Source organism: Lissotriton helveticus, chromosome 9 (genome assembly GCF_964261635.1).
Source record: "Lissotriton helveticus chromosome 9, aLisHel1.1, whole genome shotgun sequence".
In the NCBI taxonomy this organism is placed as follows: Eukaryota; Metazoa; Chordata; class Amphibia; order Caudata; family Salamandridae; genus Lissotriton; species Lissotriton helveticus.
The window spans coordinates 861,917,580-861,939,165 of record NC_136070.1 but is presented as its reverse complement, the minus strand read 5'-3'; positions in this window follow the sequence as shown (position 1 = coordinate 861,939,165).

Sequence of the window (21,586 nt, the reverse complement as noted above, 5' to 3'; positions counted from 1 at the left end):
GGATACATTCAAATTTGCTTCACGTTTAAATCAGTCCTGGACATTTTTTAATCCTGGATTTCCAATCAAAATTCGAATCGCAAATTCCCTATTTTAAAATCTAAGGGGCATATTATCAAGGGGGTTTATCTCCGCTTTTTTGGCTTTAAAAGCCAAGAAAGCGGAGATAAAATTATCTCCCTATTACCTAGCTGTCGCTAACACCAGTTAGCGACAGCTAGTAGGAGATAGCGACCATCTTGGGCCCCACTTTGCATGTCAGTGATATTTATCACTAATGACATGCAAAGTGGGCGTGCCAAGATGTTAGCGACTGGAAACAGTCGCTAATATCGCTATCTCCTATTACCAACTTTTGGAGATATTCGCGCTAAGCTCGAATATCTCCAAAAGCTAACACCTGCCCTGAGCAGTTCTTAGCCATGTTATCCAACGGGAGGTGGATAACATGGCTAAGAGCATTAGCTTGGTAATGCATGAATATTGCTGACTTTTCAGCGATATTCATGCATTGCGGCCGTTTTTTATAGCATTTGCGATAAACCTTGGTAATACCAAGGTTTATCTGCGATAAAAATCGCCGCAGCACAGCGGTACATTTTTATCTCTAACCAAGCAATAGAGATAATTATCGCTATTGCTTGGTAATATGCCCCAAGGTGTCCTTGGGTTTGAATGTGCAAAGTCGCAGATTTGAATTAGCATGCGCCCCCATCTTCGCATCTACATATTCCCAACACGTTCCCAGTTGTAAATCAACTTGGACCCTAGTTTCAGTCACCAAGGTCTGAGATGTGAACCATCCTAGGCCCTGGTGTGAAACAGCATTTTGACATTGTAAACAACAGGTCCTAGATTACAATTAGCACGTTCAACCCGTTTATTGAATGAGCACAAGCTGCGTGGGCACTGAATCCAAATGTTCCCATTTTAAATCAGCTTAGTCCCTGGTTTCAGTCACCAAGGTTTTACATGTAAATCAGACATTCACTAGTTTGAATGAGCATATCTGAAATAAAAAACAGTTCCTATATAAGAATCAAAACATTCACCGCTTTATCTATGAGCCCCATTTGAGTATTATGGGAAAAGTTTATTGAGCTGTGTAATCTTCTACATAATTGTTTCTCGGCACAGCAGAATTTGCCTGTGTTTAGGATAAGTAGGCTTCAAAGTAGCCCATCATCTAATGTACATGTACAAAATTACAACTCCATCAGCAATCCCTGCTGCTTTTTCCTTTTTACTTGTGACAGATGACTCCACTTTAAATCTAACCTTTGTAGAAAATATCTTCTCAGTCCTCAAGAAAATACATCAGAAAGATACAGCAGTGCGCGTTATTGCGTTGTAATAATCCTTAGTATTTAAATAGTCTCTGTCAATTTATGGGAACTGTACAGACTTTACTTGTATTATTCTAAATGGTCCCCTATTGATAACTTCCCATCAGGTTGCCTAACTATAAAGTACTTAGCACTCCGTCCACCAGAATCCTAGGGAAATGACTCATTGCTTTATTTGAATTACACTTTTACTATATCTACACCTTCCACTAGCTATTGTTTAAGACATGGATACATCAGAAAGGAGCAGTTTTTGTCACACATAGAAACAAATTGGCAAATTCACAACTTCTTGTCCAAATAAAAGTTAGGCTTACAAGCTTAGAAAAACAGTCCGAATGTTTGACTGCTTTCATTGAGAACAATACGTAAATGCATAACTACCTTATACTGCACTTGCATATCTATTAATGGATAACAATTGTTTTGATATGGAACCTAACTATTCCAAAGTCTGTTGTTGAAGGAGCTGTCACGTCACTCCCTACCAAAAAACATATTTGAAAACGTAGATATTGAGATTTGGTATCATTAATTTGTGACGAGGCATCCTACAACTTAAATAAAGCAATGTCATGTTGTGTCAAAAAACAATTAGGACAAGCAATAATGCAGTACAGTTCCATAAACAATTACAAAGATAGGGACAAAATAAATAGCAAAATTGGATTAGGGAAACTGGAAATATTAATTTTGAAAATTCTAATACAAAAACAGGCTACAAAACAGAAAGAGACAAAAGTTACTGCTTGGGACTCATGAATGATTTTAGGTCATCCATGAAGGTGCGGGGGTTAGGTAAGCCTAGTGGGTTGCAGTAGTCAAAAGATTTACCTTGGGGAGTAATAGGATTTTATAAAAGCATTTTCCACTTTATGATATAAATACTACCTTCATCAATCAGCTAGATTTTATGATAGATTTTAACAGTAAACTTTGAATTAACATTATGGCGTTTAGCTGACTGGTTTGTGAAAAGCTGACTTTTAGGCACAAGTAGACTCTTCCAATGGAAAGCCACAGTAGCATATAGAGTAAAATATTACTTTGTAGCTGGCCAGTCTAGGGCTACTCCATTCCTAATACATCACATTTTACAGTTTTTTCCATTAAGCACACAGCCACAGAGCCACACTTACGGTATCATTTAGGTAAAGTATATATGTCTCTTTTTTTACATGCCAAATTGGTGTCCTTTGATGTGCCGCTTCAATCTTTCAAACTACAGCCAGGCTACCATTGTAGCCCTGAAACCAGCTGACATTCACATTTGTTGATGGTATAAATTTGCATGTTGTGCCATCAGTCTCCCTGTGTTCAGGCGGTCAGGGAACATTTCTCTCAGGGCCATCCAGATCTGATTTCTATATGTGTTACACACTGCCGCATAATGTTGGGTATTGGAACGGTTATTGCTGGTATGTGAGCTAGGGCAATACAGCATTAGTCTGGTCACCAATCAGGCTACTTAGTACGCATTTAATGTCCCCAATAGAAAGTGTGATGCCTGCTGTGTTCTTTTCAAAGCAGTTTATCCACTTCCCTGCCCCCTCAAGTAGGGACGGAAGCCTAGTCATAAGTCCTTACTTGTCCATCTGGGCCCAAGGGACATAAACAATCCCTGCGGCCCCCTGCTGAAGCAAGGAAAATTGCCTTTCTGCTGAAAGGTTGGTGGGCTTGACATTGATGTATTTTTTCCGCATTACAAGATTGCTGCATATAGATGAAGTCCCAATCTGGGTTTCGACCCTTATGCCCAATGCAATCCTCTGTCATGGTCAAGTCTTCTGGCTCAAAAGACCCTTCTCGTGGTCAGGGCCTAGTGTACCTGCTCTCTCTCTACAAAAAGGGTTAATGTAGAATTTGCCATACTTGAGTGCATTTATCTCCTTTGGGATGCAGTTGCTGTTCCTACGTGCCTGTGCAAGTGGTTGCTGTTTTTGGTGAGGTACTATGTCCCTGTGTTAATAGTATCTGATTTTCATCGAGGTTCAATGAGAATCAGATGACCTTGCCTCCTCATCTGCCTTATGTCTCAGGGATTTGGACATAGGTGGGGGTCCGCTTCGTGGTGACCCTAGGCTGGCAAGTAGCCTGTAATCATCCAATTTCTGCTCTCTGCACCTGGCCTCACTTCTCTCTTCCTCTTCTAGGATACATGTAGTTCTCCTCTCTTCTCCGTGTCTCCTAGCTATTTTCCTATGTTCGGATTAGCCTACCTTTAACCTAGACCTTCTTGTGTTCCCCCCACTGGGTGTTTCTTATTCTATTAATCTTATGCCGCCAGTGGCTCTGTATTAGCTTTCTGACCCCAGGAAACTAGAGCTTTCTTCCTCGTCCAAGCTTGCAGGATCTCTATCTAGGATGGCTAAGCATTGCCCATATAGCCGCTCTTCCTTTTCTGACCCTTGAGGAGCTGATGTCTGGATCCACTGTGGTGTGCTGCGAGTTGGTTTCCAGTGAGGGGTAGCCTTTGAATGGGGCAGGCCTAGGTTATGTGGAGTAGTTAGGGGTGAGGGTGATTGGGATCCCCTTTTGGTGGGTGGGTCCTCGGCTTCCACTTTGGAGAGATTGCAGTACATTGAGGTTGTTATTGCAGGGGTAACCACTTTTTCACATCCAAGACAATGTGAAGGACAGATTCCCCCATGCAGCGTGCCTGATCTTTGACCTAGAGAAGGCGTTCGACACCTTACTATGGCCCCACCTGTTTACGGTTCTCCAGGCACTGAATATAGGCCAGACTTTAATGGTATACACGCGACTCCTATATGGGGGACTCACCTCTAGAGTACGGATTGATATACTGATCTCCACTCTATTCCCAAAAGAGAGAGGGACCAGGCAGGGGTGCCCTCTTTCCCCCCTCCTTTTCGCGCTCGCGGTCGAGCCATTAGCCGTGCGGCTGAGTCAAGAGGGAGACTCCTTGGGGATTCTGATTGCGGGAATGACCCACTGTATATCCTTATACGCAGACGATCTGCTCCTTTACGTCCGCGATGTGACGAGTGACCTCACACCGATATGGGCAACCCTACAAGCGTTTGGAGCCATTTCGGGCCTCAGGGTCAATTGGGACAAGTAGACGGTCTACCCCCTTGGACCCCATGTGGCACCGCATGCATTGTCGCTGGGCACCCAGACATTACATAGGAACGGAGATGCCCCCAGGTACTTGGTAGTACGACTCTACCATTCCCCGACAGATCTATACGAGGGCAACCATCGTAAGGCACTGGCGGTTTGTGGTCGGCGGTCACTTTTTGGAAGACTCTGCCATTGGCGCCCATCGGTCGTGTGGCCATAGCCAAAATGATAATGGTACCCAGACTGCTATACCACTTCGTCAACCTACCGGTGATCCCGCCTCGGTCATTCTTCCGGGAACTAGACTCCCTGCTCACGACACTGATATGGGGTAATGGCCGACGCAGAGTGGCACTTCGCACACTCTTTTTACCGACCACAGAGGGGGGCCTGGGAGCCCCTTCTTTTGAATCGTACTTCCTGGCCGCACAACTCCAGTGGCTATCCCACTGGACGGCAGAACGCTACGCAGGGGAGACGACGATAGCGGCTGGCAAGATACCTCTGCCAGTCATCAGACGGATGCTCCTACCTGGGACCAAACTGTCCCGCACCCATCCGCTCCAGGTCTCCGTCGCACGCAAATGCATGATGCGCATTCACCGTATGTCCAAAGGCCGGCCACTCTACTCCCCACTGTTGCCCCTGGTGGGACTCCCCCGTGGGACCTTGTATTACACTAAGAGGACCCTATAGACATGGACGGACCACGATGTAACGGAGGTGGAGGCATTGTTCCATGAAGGTCAGCTGCGTACCTTCGAACATCTGGAGGAATGGTATAACCTCCCGCGGGGACAATTCCTTACACACAGACAACTTGTGGAAAGCGTACGGCCGTTCTGGGATCTCCAAGATGGCGAACCGCCCACACACCCGGTGCTTCACACGATCCTCCGCATGGGGGCCGGTAGACACCTAATCACGTGGCACTACAAAGCCATCAGGAAACTGGCTAATGTCCCCCTGGATGCTCTACGCCAGACCTGGGAGGATGACATTGGTAGGGTGTTCCATGACACAGAGTAGGGGCGCGCTTTGGAATACACGAAGAAAGTGTCAAGGAATGCACGGTTTAAGAACATACAATTTAACATATTACACTGAGCCTATCTCACCCCAGGCAGGCTTCACCAATACTACCCGGACACGCCATATAACTGCCCGCGTTGCCAACTGCCAGATGCGAATTTTCGACACATGTTCTGGGACTGTCCCTCTCTACTCCACTACTGGTCCATGATACATCACATACTCCTCACACTAGTTAGCCTACTGCACATCGACTCCTGGGAAATTTGCGCACTGGGACTTTACAAACGTAAGAAATCTGAGAAAGTACATTGGCGCTTCACATCCCTTGCCCTCTTATTAGACAAACGAGCCATCGCTATGCACTGGAGAGCGCACTCGGGTCCCCCGGTGGCGGCCTGGATCGGGGCGCTGAGCAAATGGCGGGCCGCAGAAGCAGATATCATATGTGCGGAAGAGGGGCAGGGAGTGCGCAAACACCCCATCTCCCTGGAATGGGCACAATTGCTCATACAATTTAAACAGGAGACAACCCGGGACGACACATCGGAGCCATCCCCCGTCCTACACGCGCTTCTCCGCAATGCCCTGATTCCCCCATGCTGCCCACCCAGCGCTGATGTCTTACCCCCCCTGTCATGACAGCTTGCCTCGACCCGGCACACCGCCCCCTGGCCGGACGCCCCCCCCTTCCACTCCGGGATCCCTTAGACTCCTGACCCCCCCGGACCGCATGCCCCTACGCCCTCGACCCACTGAGTCCATAGACCCCTGCCACCCCGCCGCGCGCTATCCCACTGTCCATACATCTAGGAAAAGTTTATCCCCATAGTTCTACGTTTAGTGCTGAGCATAAACGTTTTTTTTTCTCCTTTACAACCACACTTAACACATTCATGAAGGTTTGCATGTACGCACACAGGGTCGACACTCCCATTTACCCCCAGCCCGCAGGCTACACTTGAACTACTCGGATGCGTTCCTGTCATGACACCTTCGGTTTCCTGAGCTACACTCCCAAACTCTTAAAGTGCAACTTGCTTCATCTCTCCATTTTATGGGGCGGGCGAGCATATCCATTCTACAGTTAATTTATCATGGTGAATTTTATGTAACCCTACATTGTGTGAAAACCTGCGTACACGATTTATTGATGTATTCATCCCCCCCTTTCAGGGGGGCGTATACCTGTAAAACCTCAGTAAAAATATTCAAACAAAAAAAACACACACAGCTGGTGTATGAAGGAGGATGTGATGAAGCCCCGACATTGGGCTGATCTGCAGGCTCCATTACTGTTCTTCCTTCGAACAGAGTCCAGAGGTGAAGGATTGCCTCCCTCCTTTCCCTCTTATATGCTTTATGCATGATATTTATGTGTGTTTTGGTATGCTCAATTATTTTGGGGCCAGATGGTCCCTCCTAGGGCCACTGGTGCATGTGTGCTTTGGTTTGCAATAGGGGTGGGTGGAGCTCACAGAGTTGCACTGCGCGGAATTCTGCGGAGTCCTTGAAAATCGGTGGAATTCAACAGAGTTCCGCTCTGCTGTACTTTTTAACATAAACTACAAAAATAGTATTTCGATAAAGTTGCGCCTTTTCTACCTTGGAGTTTTTTTTAGTTTGTCTTTCGTCTTTAAAAATGCATCCATTTTTTCGGTCCTTTATGGAGGTCTCTTCCATTTTGTTTCTTGATAACCCACTTACACCCCTCAGAAAATGACGACCTTTGGAGAGCTACATGACTCCAACTTCCTCCCATAACAACACAAAGGTGTATACTCTCCATAGAAATTCAAACTGCTTCGAAATGGCCGCCAGCAGCGCCTCTTTATTACAGTGGATTCCCTTTTGGCACCGAAGGGGGAGGCGATATGTGATTGTAACTGTTGCTATGCCATGTGGTGAACCTCAGAATAAAGACTGGAGGCCATCCGGTGCCCCTTAAACATGAGTCAGAGGTCTGTCAGACCCCCACAGACCTCGGTGAGAAACATGGGCTATTATGATATCATAGCCCCCTGAAAAATTAGCCAGTGAAGCCTCAGCCCCCCAAAACATAGCTGACGACATTGTCCAGAACACCCCAAAACATGGCCTTGCACATCCAGCCCCTCTCCCAATGCACAACGAGCATGCACAGCACCCCAAAACATTGACTAACAGAGAAGAGATTCCGACCCCTCCTATAAGCACCAATGGAGCATTAGACCCCACAGACCACTGACACTGACCCCCTCCACAATAGAGGGGAGGCTGGTTATATGCGGAATTAAAAGAGCTTTAGGGTGAATGTGGCAGACATAAAAATATTCTTGTAATGGGTGCCCTTTATAGGATGCCGGCAGGACAGGCCCCTAGGGATGTATCCAGCATCTAGGGTCACTGTTTTACCTGTCCAAAAGCCAGCTTTCTTTCTTACCCTGTTGCTGTTGCTCTCCCAACTCATGAGTCCTGTGGCCCATGAATACATAGGCTATCCCAGTCAGTCAAGCAGCCAGAACAGGGCAAAGCAGAGTAGGGCCGAGTGACGACTGGGATTTTTCCTTCAAGGTGTGGGTTAAGGAGTGACTCCGCTACCCCGGTGCTGCCTTTTCCAGGCTGCACCTGCGATGAGGAGCAGGAAGTGAGTGAGGCACAGGGAAACGTGCGAAGAAAGCCAATAGCAAATTGCATCCCGGAGGCATAACCCGTGCCTCCATGGTGACCATTTGTCATCCAACCCTTCTGTCTCCCACAAAGGGATGCAGTATCCTGTCATTCCTGTGAGTGCATGCCGGTAAACCGTGCTCCGTTGATTGTAGGCAGACATTTGCTGAACTCCGTGCTCCAAGTTGAGGGCAGAATGGGTAAAACACAGCGAATTCCACTGGCGGAACCGAGCTCACTGCCCACCCCTAGGTTGTAAGTGCCACTCTTGGCAATGTTTTCAAATGTTCCCCTTTTCATTGAGGAGGGCTCCCTTCATGTGCTCCAGAGTGCACATTTTTGTGGCTTGAGGGGCCATGAGAGGGGCATGGGTTTGACCCTGGTTGGTGATGGTGTGGGCATTCGGCAGTGCCCTGGTGGTATGAATGGGCAGGGCTTGTAATAGGCAGATCTCCTGGGCATGTTTTGTCGGGAGCTAGTGGTTAAAATCTTGTGTGGAATACGGCAGTTCACTTTTCAACCTGAGGCAATACACTGGCAATCAAGAGCACTTTTCACATGCATAAAATCATAAACATTTCAGAGACAGTAAAACCAATTTTTTGATTTACATTAGTAATAACAGTGGGCAGAGGCTGATGACAAGACAGTGAGGTTTGGGATATGAGAGAGAGAAAATGAGAGAGGTATAATTCAGAGGTGCAGGATTGAGGAACACAGATAAAACCTTAGTTACAAAAAGGTAGACAAAGTTGTGCATGCACAAGGGAGAGCATGTATGTGCAATGCTTTTTTTTTTTTTATGTTCAGAAAGATTTTATTAAGTTTTAAGACAAAATGAAAAAGAATAAATACAATACAAAAAAGAGGAAGGAAGTTACAAGCATAAGCGATCAAATAATCAATATGAAATGCATTAAACCAAAATACGCAATATTAACATATAATAATAAAAGAGAATCGCAATTAAAGAGGAAGGGAAAGGAGGAAAGGGAGGGAGAGGGGAAGGAAAGAACATGTCATAGGATCATAAATTCATAAACTACAGAGTTACTGTTAAATTGTAATGTAAAATTAGAACATAAGAAAATGTATAACAATATCATTGCAAAACATATGAATCAATAGGAGACCAAAATGACTGAAATGATTGTGAATTATGAGTAACGCCTTTAAGAGATAGCTGCGCACCTCTTCTCGTAAAGGTAATCCATGACCACCAAGCATGGACTGAAAGAGAAGAAGCATCTTTCCAACAGAAAGTAATGGATTTTAAGGCAGCTGTGATTAGAAAATTAAATAATTTTGCCTCTGACTCAGAAAGGGGATAAGTTAGGGCAAACGATTTGCAAATTAATAAATTAAAGGAAATATCATCTTGTAAAGGTAAAATTTTCAAAATTACACTCCATCGAAGTGAACCAGAGCTAGCATTGCAGTGCCAACAAACATCAGAAAGTAACAGTTTTGCACGAAATAGACGTGATGGAGTCCACAAAGTGTTAAATAAAATATAGGCATTGGTTTGATAAAGGGACACTGGGAGCCAGCCTGAGATACTGGCAAGCCATATAGAGGACCATGAGTCATCTGACAGGGAGATGGAAAGTTCAGTATTCCAGAACGACGAAATAATCTGAACATTGGAGCCCATAGAGGAGGATTTTTTTTTATAAAAAACAGAGACAGCTTTAGGGGACGATGTTGCAGCTGTGAGGTAAATTAATAGGTCATTTGTGGTGGAAGAGGGAATACCATTGGGAAAGGAATCTAAAATAGAGTTACACAAGAATTGATATTTTAAAAGGTCAGTAGCTGGGAGACCAAACTTTAACTGTAGCTGTTCAAAAGGAATAAAAGCATTACCAGTAAAGACATCTTTAAGATATAAAATTCCTTTTGAAATCCAGTAGGACCAGAAGTTAATGTTTCTGTTCAATTTAAGTAGTGCACTATACCATACAGACAAGTGGACTGTGGAGAGTAGGGGCAATTCAAAATTAGAATCTAAATCATTAATTATCAATCTGGAGGACTTAATGATAGAAGAAAGATGAACAATCTTCGCTGTGGATGACATTGACAGCAATGAAGGTAAAGAAAAGGGCCGTACAATGGACGCTTCAATGTCCAACCAAATTGGAGGTTTTACCATATGTGACGTATTAAACCAAAGGGTACTCTGCTTTAAGATAAAAGCTTTATGGTAAAGGTGAAAGTCTGGCAGGGAAAAACCAGCCTGGGCCTTAGGAATTTTTAACTTTTTGTAAGCAATACGAGGGTCTTTGTTAGACCAAAGGAATTTAGATAAGAGTATGTCAATAGTTTTATAAAAACTGAGAGGAAATTGGGTGGGGATCATAGCTAAAGAGTAGAAAACTTTAGGCGCTATATTCATTTTTATAGATTCCATTCTTCCCCACCAAGTGAGATGAAGGGCAGACCACTTGGACGTTTTGTTTTTAATGTAGTCAATTATGAAATCAGAGTTAAGTTTTAATGTAGCTGGTAGCGATGAAGCAAATAGAATACCCAAATACTTAAGTTTGGTTGTTTGCCAAAGAATATCTTTGTTTGGGAGCATCTCTGAGGTACAAAACACATTCAAAGGAACAAAATTAAGTTTTGCTTACATTCAATTTGTAACCTGAAACCATAGAGTATTGAGCAATAATGTCTAATAGGGAAGGAACAGAAGAAAGAGGGTTATTAATACATAATAAAACATCATCTGCATAAGCTAAAGTTTTAACAGTTACATCATTGATCATAATACCCTGAATGTCATCACAAAGGCGAATATAATTAAGAAAAGGTTCAATACCTAAGAGAAATAATAGTGGAGAAAGGGGACAACCTTGCCTAGTTCCTCTAAAGAGCGAAAATTGACTAGAAATTTGACCATTAATGAACAAACGAGCAGTAGGGGCAAAATATAAAGCAGAAATCAGACGAATAAAAGGGGTACCAAAATCAAAGGATATTAAAGTTTTAAATAAAAATTGCCAGTGAATCTTATCAAACGCTTTTTCAGCATCTAAAGCCATCACTCCCGCAGGAGAAGTAAGTTGAGAACTTTGTTCAATAATATGTAATAGAGTTCTAGTATTATTAGCAGAATATCTATTTTTCATGAAGCCAGATTGATCTGGGTGAATAATGGAATGGAGTACAGGAGCTAGTCTAGTAGCTAGGATTTTCGCATAGAGTTTACAATCCTGGTTTATTAGGGAAATGGGGCGATAATTAGAGACCAAGGTAGGATCTTTATCAGGCTTAGGTAAAACAATAATTAAGGCATCCGTAAAAGAGCCCGAGATAGTACCAGAGGAGCCAAAATGAGAAAAAAGGGTATTCAAATAAGGGAGGAGATGTGATTGAAATTCTTGGTAAAATTCTGCTGGGATACCATCCGGACCTGGGGATTTATTCTTGGGAAGTGACTTAATGGCAAGTAAAATTTCTTCAGATGTAATTGGTGAATCTAGACCTGTTCTATCTGATAAGGAAATATGGGGTAAATTGCACTTATTTAAAAAGGAATCGATTAAAGATTCAGGGCAGGTGTCAGGTTTACTATAAAGGGTAGAATAAAAACGCAAAAATTCTTGAACAATATCTTTATGAGAAATAGCCACTTTGCCTTGAGATCCTCGTATAGAGGTAATCTGAGTCTTATCTCTTTTAATTCGTAAGTAATTAGCAAGGAGTTTACCTGATCTGTTGGAATTAAAACGAAATTTAGCATTGGACTTTCAAAGTTGGACTCCTGCTCTGTGACTGAGAATGGTATTAAATTCATAGCGGAGTTTTTGAAGCGTAAGTTTGTACTGGGGGTCATTGGAAGAGATAAACAAACGCTCAAATTTAGCAATTTGCTTTTCCAAATGCTTAATGGTAGCGTTAAATTGTTTGTTCTCATGAGCCATAATAGAAATAGTGGTACCTCTAATGTAGGCCTTAAATGCATCCCATCTGGTAACAATTGATGTGGAATCTTCCGGGTTGAATAGAAAATAATCTTTTATAGCCTGCAATAGTTTAGGTTTATGCTTTTCAGTAAGGACAATGCTGGAGTTCATACGCCACCTAGTTTGTTTAGTAAAAGTAGAAGAAATATTTAAGACAAATGAAATTAGAGCATGGTCTGAAATGTCTATAGTGCCTATAACAGGATTAGTAGCAGACTGAAGTAGGGAAGGAGAAATCAAAAAATAATCAATCCTTGAATGAGAATTATGGGGATTAGAGAAAAAAGAAAAACCATTTTTCAGTGGGAAAGTGTATTCTCCATACATCAACCAATTTAGTAGTACTAAGGAAAGATTTAAAAGCATGAAAAACTTTAGGGGGTCTAAACTTGGTAGTAGAAAGTCTATCAAGTAACAGATCAATGATCACATTAAAATCCCCTCCAACAATCAAAGGAACTTGTCCCAACTTTAGAACTTCTGTAGATAAGTTAGACCAAAATGAAGGATCATCGGCCGTAGGGCCATAAATATTAAGCAAAAAGAAGGTGGAGTCATGAATTTTAACTTTAACTACAATAAATCTACCTTCTGCATCTGTGAATTTATTAATAATCTGACAGTGTAATCTCTTTGCAAAGAAAATCGCAACCCCATTTTTCTTACCAAGGGCAGGTGATGAAACAATAGTGTCCATCCACTTTTTGTTCATATATTGCAAAATAGTGTCATCAACATGTGTTTCTTGAAGAAAACATGTATCAGCTTTAGAAGCCCCCAAGTAGTCTAGAATTTTCGTTCGTTTAACTGGATGTCGCAAACCTTTAACATTAAGAGAAACAATTTTAACATCATGTGTATTAGCCATGAAGAAGTAAAATGAGAATGAAGAGAGGAGTTAAAGAAAGAGAAGAGGGAAAACAGCCATGGAAGAAAAGTAACTCTACGTAGGAAGCTAGAAAAGGCAGGGAAAGACACAAAAGGAAGAAACAGAAAAGGAAGAAAAAAGTACAAACAAGGCACATAAATAAGGACACAGAGTCGCACACCCGTTCCACAAGCATGGCCAGAGACCGTTGGAGCCCATGAAGAAAGAAGAATCGCCAGGAATGCTCAAATTAAATGCAATCAAGTAATAGGAGCTTGAGTCTCCATTGATGACGAAGCTTGTTGGTCCAGAAAAAGTCTCAAGTCTGCAGGACGATGAAAAGATTTTGAGAAGGTGTCTTTCCAAACTCGCATTGTAGACGGATCAAATAGACCATACTTAAAACCAAGGCTTTTCAGATGTGGACGCATAGAAGAAAATTCCTTGCGAATAGCAACCGTTTCCTTAGCAAAGTCTTGATGGATAAATATTTTGGAGCCATTTACCATAAGTGAAGGACTGTCTCTGGCAGCTTTCCGTATGAGAACCAAGTGATGGTGACGCAAGACCTTAAAAATCATCTGCCTGGGTTTTGTATGGCGTGGATTCCTGTGTGAGGGAATTCTATGCGCTTTGTCCACCTCAAATTTTTCTGGAAATTTGATATTTAGAAGACCAGGCAGCAAAGATTCCAGGTACAGGCGACAATCGGAGCCCTCAACTTCTTCAGGCAAATTGAAAATGCGGAGATTATATTGTCTATTACGGTTCTCCAATTCCAATAATTGGGTATGCATTGGTACTATCTGAGCCATCAAAGGTGTAAATGCATCGAGCTTGGTTTTATTGTCCTGAATTTTAATAGAATTGTCAGAAACTTTCATGGACATCGACGCCATATCTTTGCGAACATTTTTCACTTCATTTGCAATAGTATCAGTATTCATGCGCAGCGCTTTTATTTCTTCCAGTATCATAGTAAGTGAAGGTTCTAAGGATTCAACAACTTTCGATTTATTTGGGGGAGGAGACACCTGCTGCTTCCTTTTGTTGTTAGCAAAATTTTTGTTATCCATCTTGAGGAGAAAAAACAACTTTTTGCGTCAGGAAAATGTAGAAATACCAATCCCACCTCAAAATTTAATAAATATGAGGGAAAAGAGTATTAAAAGCTCCCAAAGTACTTGAGGAAAAGGCAGAGCAAGAGTTAATGTGAGCCGTGGGAGTGGCTAGGCCCAAGCCAGGCCCTTTCTTCAGAAATGCACCGCCCCCTGAGCTGAGTCAGTCAGCAGAACCGGAGCAGAGGCTGGGGAGAGGAGCCAGGAAGCAGACAGAGGGAGCCCCACACGATGAAAACTCCCAAAATTCACATCAAAGGTAGGGGGCCGGCATAGGAGGCAAGCGCTAGTAAAAATGAGCAAACCTTGTGGTGAAAATCGTCGTTAATCAGCTCATTAGGCTGATGAAATTACGGAGCTCCGGTGGCGGCGGCCATCTTGTCGACGCGCTCGCGCGACTCCTCCTGTGTGTGCAATGCTGAAGACAATTTTTTTTAAAGGGTTATCTGCACACATAAGAAGGTGCACAAGAGGACAGAGAGTTTGCATATTATCAGGACATTTGACGCAACCCTCAAGGAATTACTTGCACACAAAAAAGTGCACGTCTTGGAAAAAAGGGGCTGGGCACATGTGATGAAAATTTTATTCAGTACAATACGCACACTAGAGCAGCGAGTGCGTGTAGGACCTGAATTCACACAGGGAGCAACCCACAGTAAATAGCAGGCACATACAAAATTTGGGTTTTGAGAATTGTGTGAGCAATGTAACAGGAACTTAATTATGAGCATGCCGTCAATATGCAAAATAGAGCATAGAGTGTGTGTATTGACCAGAATTCACATAAAATTAAAGAACTTTTTAATATTGTCAAAAAATGTTCATCTCCGGCAGCTATTAGATGCCCGTTTGCACCCACGAGTGAATGGACTAATATGATGGCCTCTTTCTTTCATGATAAAATTAAGACAATATAAGACTCTTTTGAATTACAGCCTCTGGTGTTAGCAACGGATCAAGTTCTCCCTAGTGTCGATGTAAGCTCAGATTCCTCCCTTATGCAGTTCCCTACAATCCCAATGGACCTATCATTAAGGCTTATGAAGTCCTTGATGTCGGGCTTTCCAGCCGACCCCTGTCCTGACAAGGTATTATCGGTAATTGCTGAGGTGATCAGTCCCACTGTGAATCAGATCCTTAACAACTCCCTGCAGGAGGGGCATATGCCTCTTTGTTAGAAACATGCCCAAATTCTTCCTTTGCTAAAAAAAACCTTCTGCTGACCCTGAGGTTACTGATAATTATCGACCCATATCTTTGCTTCCCTTTTTTCTCCAAGGTTTTGGAGAAATATGTTAATTCCATTATCACCGAATACATCGAGACCAACCACCTTTTACACCCTAGTCAGTCAGGTTTTAGGGTGAACTTCAGCACTGAATCAGCCCTATTAGAAGTGGCTGAAACTATAAAAGCCACACTAGACAGAGGCGACAATGCAGCCTTGGTTCTGTTGGACCTCTCTGCGACTTTTGACACCGTTCCCCACAATAGACTGGTGCAAAGACTGGCCGAGGGCGGTGTCGGTGGCACAGGCCTGAGATGGATTAGGTAATTTCTCAGTAATCGTCTCCAGACTATATGGTCCCCCCCCCATTTTCTGCTGATATTCCTTCTATGAATGTCGGGGTCCCACAGGACTCTATTCTGAGCCCAACCCTTTTTAATTTATATTTGGCCCCTATTGCACTTTTGGTTGAACAACACGGGGCTAAGATTATATCGTATGCAGGCAATACCCAACTGTTGTTCACGTGTGAGAAAGGGGCAGAGTTTGATTGTAATGCAATTAACACATGTCTCAGAGGTTTTCTCATGGCTGAAAGACAATCAAATTAAATGGAACCCTGATTAATCTGAGATAATCTTCTTCGGCCCCCGCCCCTGTGAGACATGGAACAACTGGTCGCCGCAGAATCTGTCCCCCCCAGCTCTTCCGTGACTAGGGTCAAGAATCTCTGAGTTAGACTAGATGTGACACTTTCTATGAAATCCCAGATTCAATCTGTAGCTGGGACTTGTTTTAGGATTTTAGGAATGGCACATAGCTTTTTGCCTCTGCTATCTGTCCCCCACATTAAAAAAACATTGTCCAAGCCTTGGTAACCTCACGTGTGGACTATGCCAATTCTCTGTGCCTGGGACTTCCCAGCTATTTGATTGCTCGCCTGCAGGTGATTCAAAATGCGGCGGCCAGGGCTATCTTTCTGGCTGCCCCCAGGACTCATGTATCCCCTATTCTGTCATCCCTGCATTGGCTTCCTGTTCAGAAGAGAATTCAATTTAAAGCTTTGATTCTGGTTTCTAAAGCTTTTAATCAGATTGGAGCTCCTTACCTTAGACTAAGATTTCCCCGCTACACTCCCAAACGTACTCTGAGGTCCTCCACTCAACTTTGATCCCTGTTCCTAAAGTTTCATTTGCTAGGATCGGAGGTCGTTCCTTTCAGGTTATTGCCTCCCGTCTATGGAACGACCACACCTTGGACATCAAACAAGTTCAGGATTTCCTCACCTTTAGGAAAAGGCTTAAGACATGGCTTTTCCAACTCTAATCTGATTGATGTCTAACTTGATGGTTATCTGGTTTTGTGCTCAGCACTGGGACACTCTTGGGAGTAGCCGCGTGCTTTATAAATACCTAACTAACACAACATAACATAACATAACATAACATAACACAACATAACACAACATAACATAACATAACATAACATAAAGCAACCCTAAAGAATAACGCATACACAAGAGAACATGCTTTTTGAGAGTTGAGTGAACAGTGAGACAACATTGGAATTATGAGCAAGTAGTCAATACGCACAAGAGAGTATAAGGTTTGCGTATTAACCAGAATTCACATATGAAGAACACGCGCAGTGGAAAATGCACGTTTTGAGAGAGGGGTGAGCAGTGTAATCATTTGTAGAGTGTTTGCTATGTCAGCTGGGGGGCGTCTTTTAAGAGTGCATGCAAGGGTGTGGTGAGAAGATTGCACATAAGAAAAGCAGTCTACAAAGGGTGAGCTTTGCTAGCTGGCCACACTTAGGGCAATGCAAACAGCTGAGGAAGATAACACTTAAAAGTGAGCAACAACAGCAATGCAAGAATAATGCAAACAATGAAAATGCACTTTGACAGCACAGGCTTCTATCCTCAAGACAACAATGATGCAGACAATATCAATGCGTTCCTGCAGAGCAGGCTTCTCTCATTCAGACAGCACTCATACCTCATTCATACAGCACATATGTACATTATTTCCTTTACTCAAGAGCACAATTGCCGTACAGCCCCATCGGGGCTCTTCTAGAGTTAGGCCTAGTCTCCTAGGTACACTATCCCTTGTCCTAATTCGAAAAGGTTAACTCAGTTTTTCTTTTTCTGCTCTCAACACTCCTTTCAGATGCAGTGGGTGTTCAGAAACCCTCCTGCACTAAGCTCACAGTTAACAAAAAATAAGAGGTTGAGGCTCACGTATCTCCAAGCCACTCTCATCAGGAGTTCCGGGTGAAACTATTTAATGCTGAAAAGTTCCTCCAGGCCACTGTTATCAGGAGTGCTGGGTGAATCAATTTTTATGCTTAAATTACCTCCAGGCAACTCTTATCAGGAGTGCTGGGTGAATCTATTTTTACGCTTAAAGAGTATCTCCAGGCTACTCTGATCAGAAGTGCTGGGTAACAATCAATAATAATCCAAAAAAGTACCTTCAGGCCACACGTATCTATGAGTGCTGGGTGAATCTATTTTTGCGCTTACAGCTTCTGCTGGCCACGCTATTCTGTTTATAATATGTAGGAAAGAATAGCTAATCGCAGCCTCCAAAGGCTGCTAGTGGATGGGCCAGCCTGCTGCAGGCCGGCAGGTTTGCAGTAAAGAGAGGTGCCTGCCACGCCTTTTTTTCAGAAAACCATGCAGAGCTGGCTCGGGCAGCTGGATTCTCCTGTCCCCAGATTACAGTCTGGGTATCTGCCGTGATCAGCTCCTGGCTGGCTCACCAAATGTTGTAAGCAAGTTCAGACTATCTACAAAGAAATCAGTGAAGCTTGGCAATCAGGAATAGTGTAAGTTGTATTAAACAATAACAGCTGAGAAGAGCAACCACATATCTTACAGTTACCTGCTAAAATTCAACTTGCATTAGGTACATGGCTTTCTTTATACTGTGCAGCGGGTGCAATAAAGTGAAGCTCACCTCCCTTTGGCTAGTAAATACTGTTACACTGGGCGATAAATTATGTGTTAGACGCTTTATTCCAACCGGATAGAAGCGTTCATAAATACCAACTGGAGGTCACATTCTGAGGTTGTCCAGGTGCTGGGTGTGTCATGTGTGTGTAATCATGGGTGATGCTTACTACTAGGCAATGTTTGGGCTTTAGCTGATAAATGCAACTGACTTGCTCAGGTATCATGTCCTTGATCCAAATGCAGGCCCTTTGCTGAGTCTTTGTTTGTGTGTATGAGTGTGTGAATCTGACTCGTTTCTTAGGCATTACATCCTTGGGCCATATATGATTTACTGCTGCAATCTTTCAGGTGGGTTTGAGGCTGTTTCATTTCTGATGTATCCATCACAGGAAGCGCTATGGGTGGACCAGGGCAGCTGTGTTATGTTCATCTGATAAAGGGTGTCTCTAAAATTGTAATGAGTATTTTATTGCAAATTTGGGTAGCGCAGGCTATAGTTGCGCTGCAGTGTGCTGGACGCCTACAGGCAAAAAGAACAATTGATGGACAAAATGCTGAACAATGTCATGCATTCACCTCAGTACAGAGATCTGGGCAAAAGTCAAATGTATTTTTGCTCACCATGCCATTCCATGGACTGGAAACAAGCATACTAGAACCAGTTTCGGGATTTCACCCCTCATCAGCCAGGCTAGCTTGAATCCAGTGGCTTAGAGAGCACAGGACCCACATCTGGGCATACTAATTCCACTCTGGGTGACACATGCAAAAATAACAATTGATGGACAGAATGATGAACAATGTCATGCATTCACCCCAGTGCAGAGATCTGGGCCCAAATCCATTGTTTTTTTGCTCCCCATGCCATTCCAGTTTAGACCCCGCTGTATGCAAATCAGTCTTGACCCAGTTTACCCTGAGAACAATCTAGCCCGAACTGCCAAGCCAGGACCTCCTTGGACAGGAAATATGCATCCTAGGACCAGTTTCGGGGTTTCATCCCTCAACAGCTGGCTAGCTTGACTCCAGTGGCTTGGAGAGCACAGGATCCATGTTTGGGCATACCTGTACCACTCATGGTGACAAATGCAAAAAGAACAATTGATAGACATAATGCTGGACAAATTCATGCATTCACCACAGTACAGAGATATGGACCCAAAAGCATTGTTTTTTTGCTCCCCATGCCATTCCAGTTTAGACCGAGCCATATGCAAATCAGTCTTGACCCTTTTCCCCCAGAGAACTGTCCACCCCAAACTGCCAAGTCAGGTCCTTTCCGGACTGGAAACAAGCATCCTAGGGCTGGTTTGGGGTATCAACCTCATCAGCCAGGCTAACTTGAATCCAGTGGCTTGGAGAGCACAGGACCCCTGGGTCCAGGGCTTACTGTGCCTCTTGATTCAAGCTAGCCTGGCTAATGAGGGGGTGATGACCTGAAACCAGTGCCAGGATGCTTGTGTCTGGTCCCGGGAGGACTTCGCTTGGCAGTTCGGGCTGGACTATTCTCATGAGGCACAGGGCCAAGACTGATTTGCATATGGCTGGGTCTAAACTGAAATGGCATGGTGAGCAGCAAAACAATGGATTTAACCCAGATTTTTTGACTGGGGGTGAATGTTTGATTTGCTCTGCATTCTGTCCATCATCTGTTTGTCCTATGGACTTCTAAAAATGTGACCTTTTTAGAAATCGATCCAATGATAACAATAAAGTCATTTTAATTTTCATTGATTCATTTCTCCCTTCATGAAATATGATATGGCATACTCTTGGTATCATGAGTCTGGGCAGCCTCCAGCAGATTCTTCCATACCTCATTTCCTCACTGTATTTTAGATAGTTCTAAGGTTAGTTTAGAAATCAGTCTTGGCTTAAGTTCATCCAAACTTACTGTAAACATTTATTGCATAAATTAAGAAGTTCATGGCTTTTCAATATATAATATCATACCACCTGTTGGTTTTCTTTAATGTAAGAAACTTGAATTCCTGAAATTCCCGGAATCTTCTGGGAATTCAGAATCCAAGGAGTAGAGCCTTGGGTGGAAGCAAACAGTTCTAGATATAAAATCAAGGCATCATAAATATCAAATATAATATTTGGCTGTGATGCAATATAATCCCATTTAATGCGTCTATAATAATTAGAAACACTAGGTAGATCACTTGAAGAGAAGCATATGGAGCTTCGAAACGCGTCAGGCAGATCCCGTACTGAGCGGCGTCTACGAGTCGATCCCCGTCCTCACCTATACATAAACCAAGCTGCTGTTCGCGTGCTACTCAAAGGTGGACACCTTCAAGCATTGATTTATACGTGGCCGTCCAGCTGCGGAGTATGCACCACCCCGGTACCCTGGGGGTCACGAAAGTGAAGCAGCAGTCATACTTGGAATCGAGGAAGGGCCCACTTGTGGAGTCCATATAGGACTTGATTGTGTGCTTCCCGGACCACACTTCCCAGAATGCACAGTCTCATTTGAGCCTCCCATCGGTGGGTGTGTTACATATAAAATGGAGAAGTGGGTCGGTGGTTGCGCACACTGCTTCCGTTAAAGCCCCTGAAGAGAAGCATATGGAACTTCAAAACGCGTCGGGCAGATCCCGTACGGAGCGGCGTCTACGAGTGGATCCCCGTCCTCACCTATACATAAACCAAGCTGCTGTTCGCGTGCTACTCAAAGGTGGACACCTTCGAGCTTTGATTTATACGCGGCCGTCCAGCCGCGGAGTATGCACCACCCCGGTACCCTGGGGGTCACGAAAGTGAAGCAGCAGTCGTACTTGGAATCGAGGACGGGCCCACTTGTGGAGTCCATATAGGACTTGATTGTGTGCTTCCCGGACCACACTTCCCAGAATGCACAGTCTCATTTGAGCCTCCCATCGGTGGGTGTGTTACATATAAAATGGAGAAGTGGGTCGGTGGTTGCGCACACCGCTTCCGTTAAAGCCCCTAAAGAGAAGCATATGGAGCTTCGAAACGCGTCGGGCAGATCCCGTACGGAGCGGCGTCTACGAGTGGATCCCCGTCCTCACCTATACATAAACCAAGCTGCTGTTTGCGTGCTACTCAAAGGTGGACACCTTCGAGCTTTGATTTATACACGGCCGTCCAGCCGCGGAGTATGCACCACCCCGGTACCCTGGGGGTCACGAAAGTGAAGCAGCAGTCGTACTTGGAATCGAGGACGGGTCCACTTGTGGAGTCCATATAGGACTTGATTGTGTGCTTCCCGGACCACACTTCCCAGAATGCACAGTCTCATTTGAGCCTCCCATCGGTGGGTGTGTTACATATAAAATGGAGAAGTGGGTCG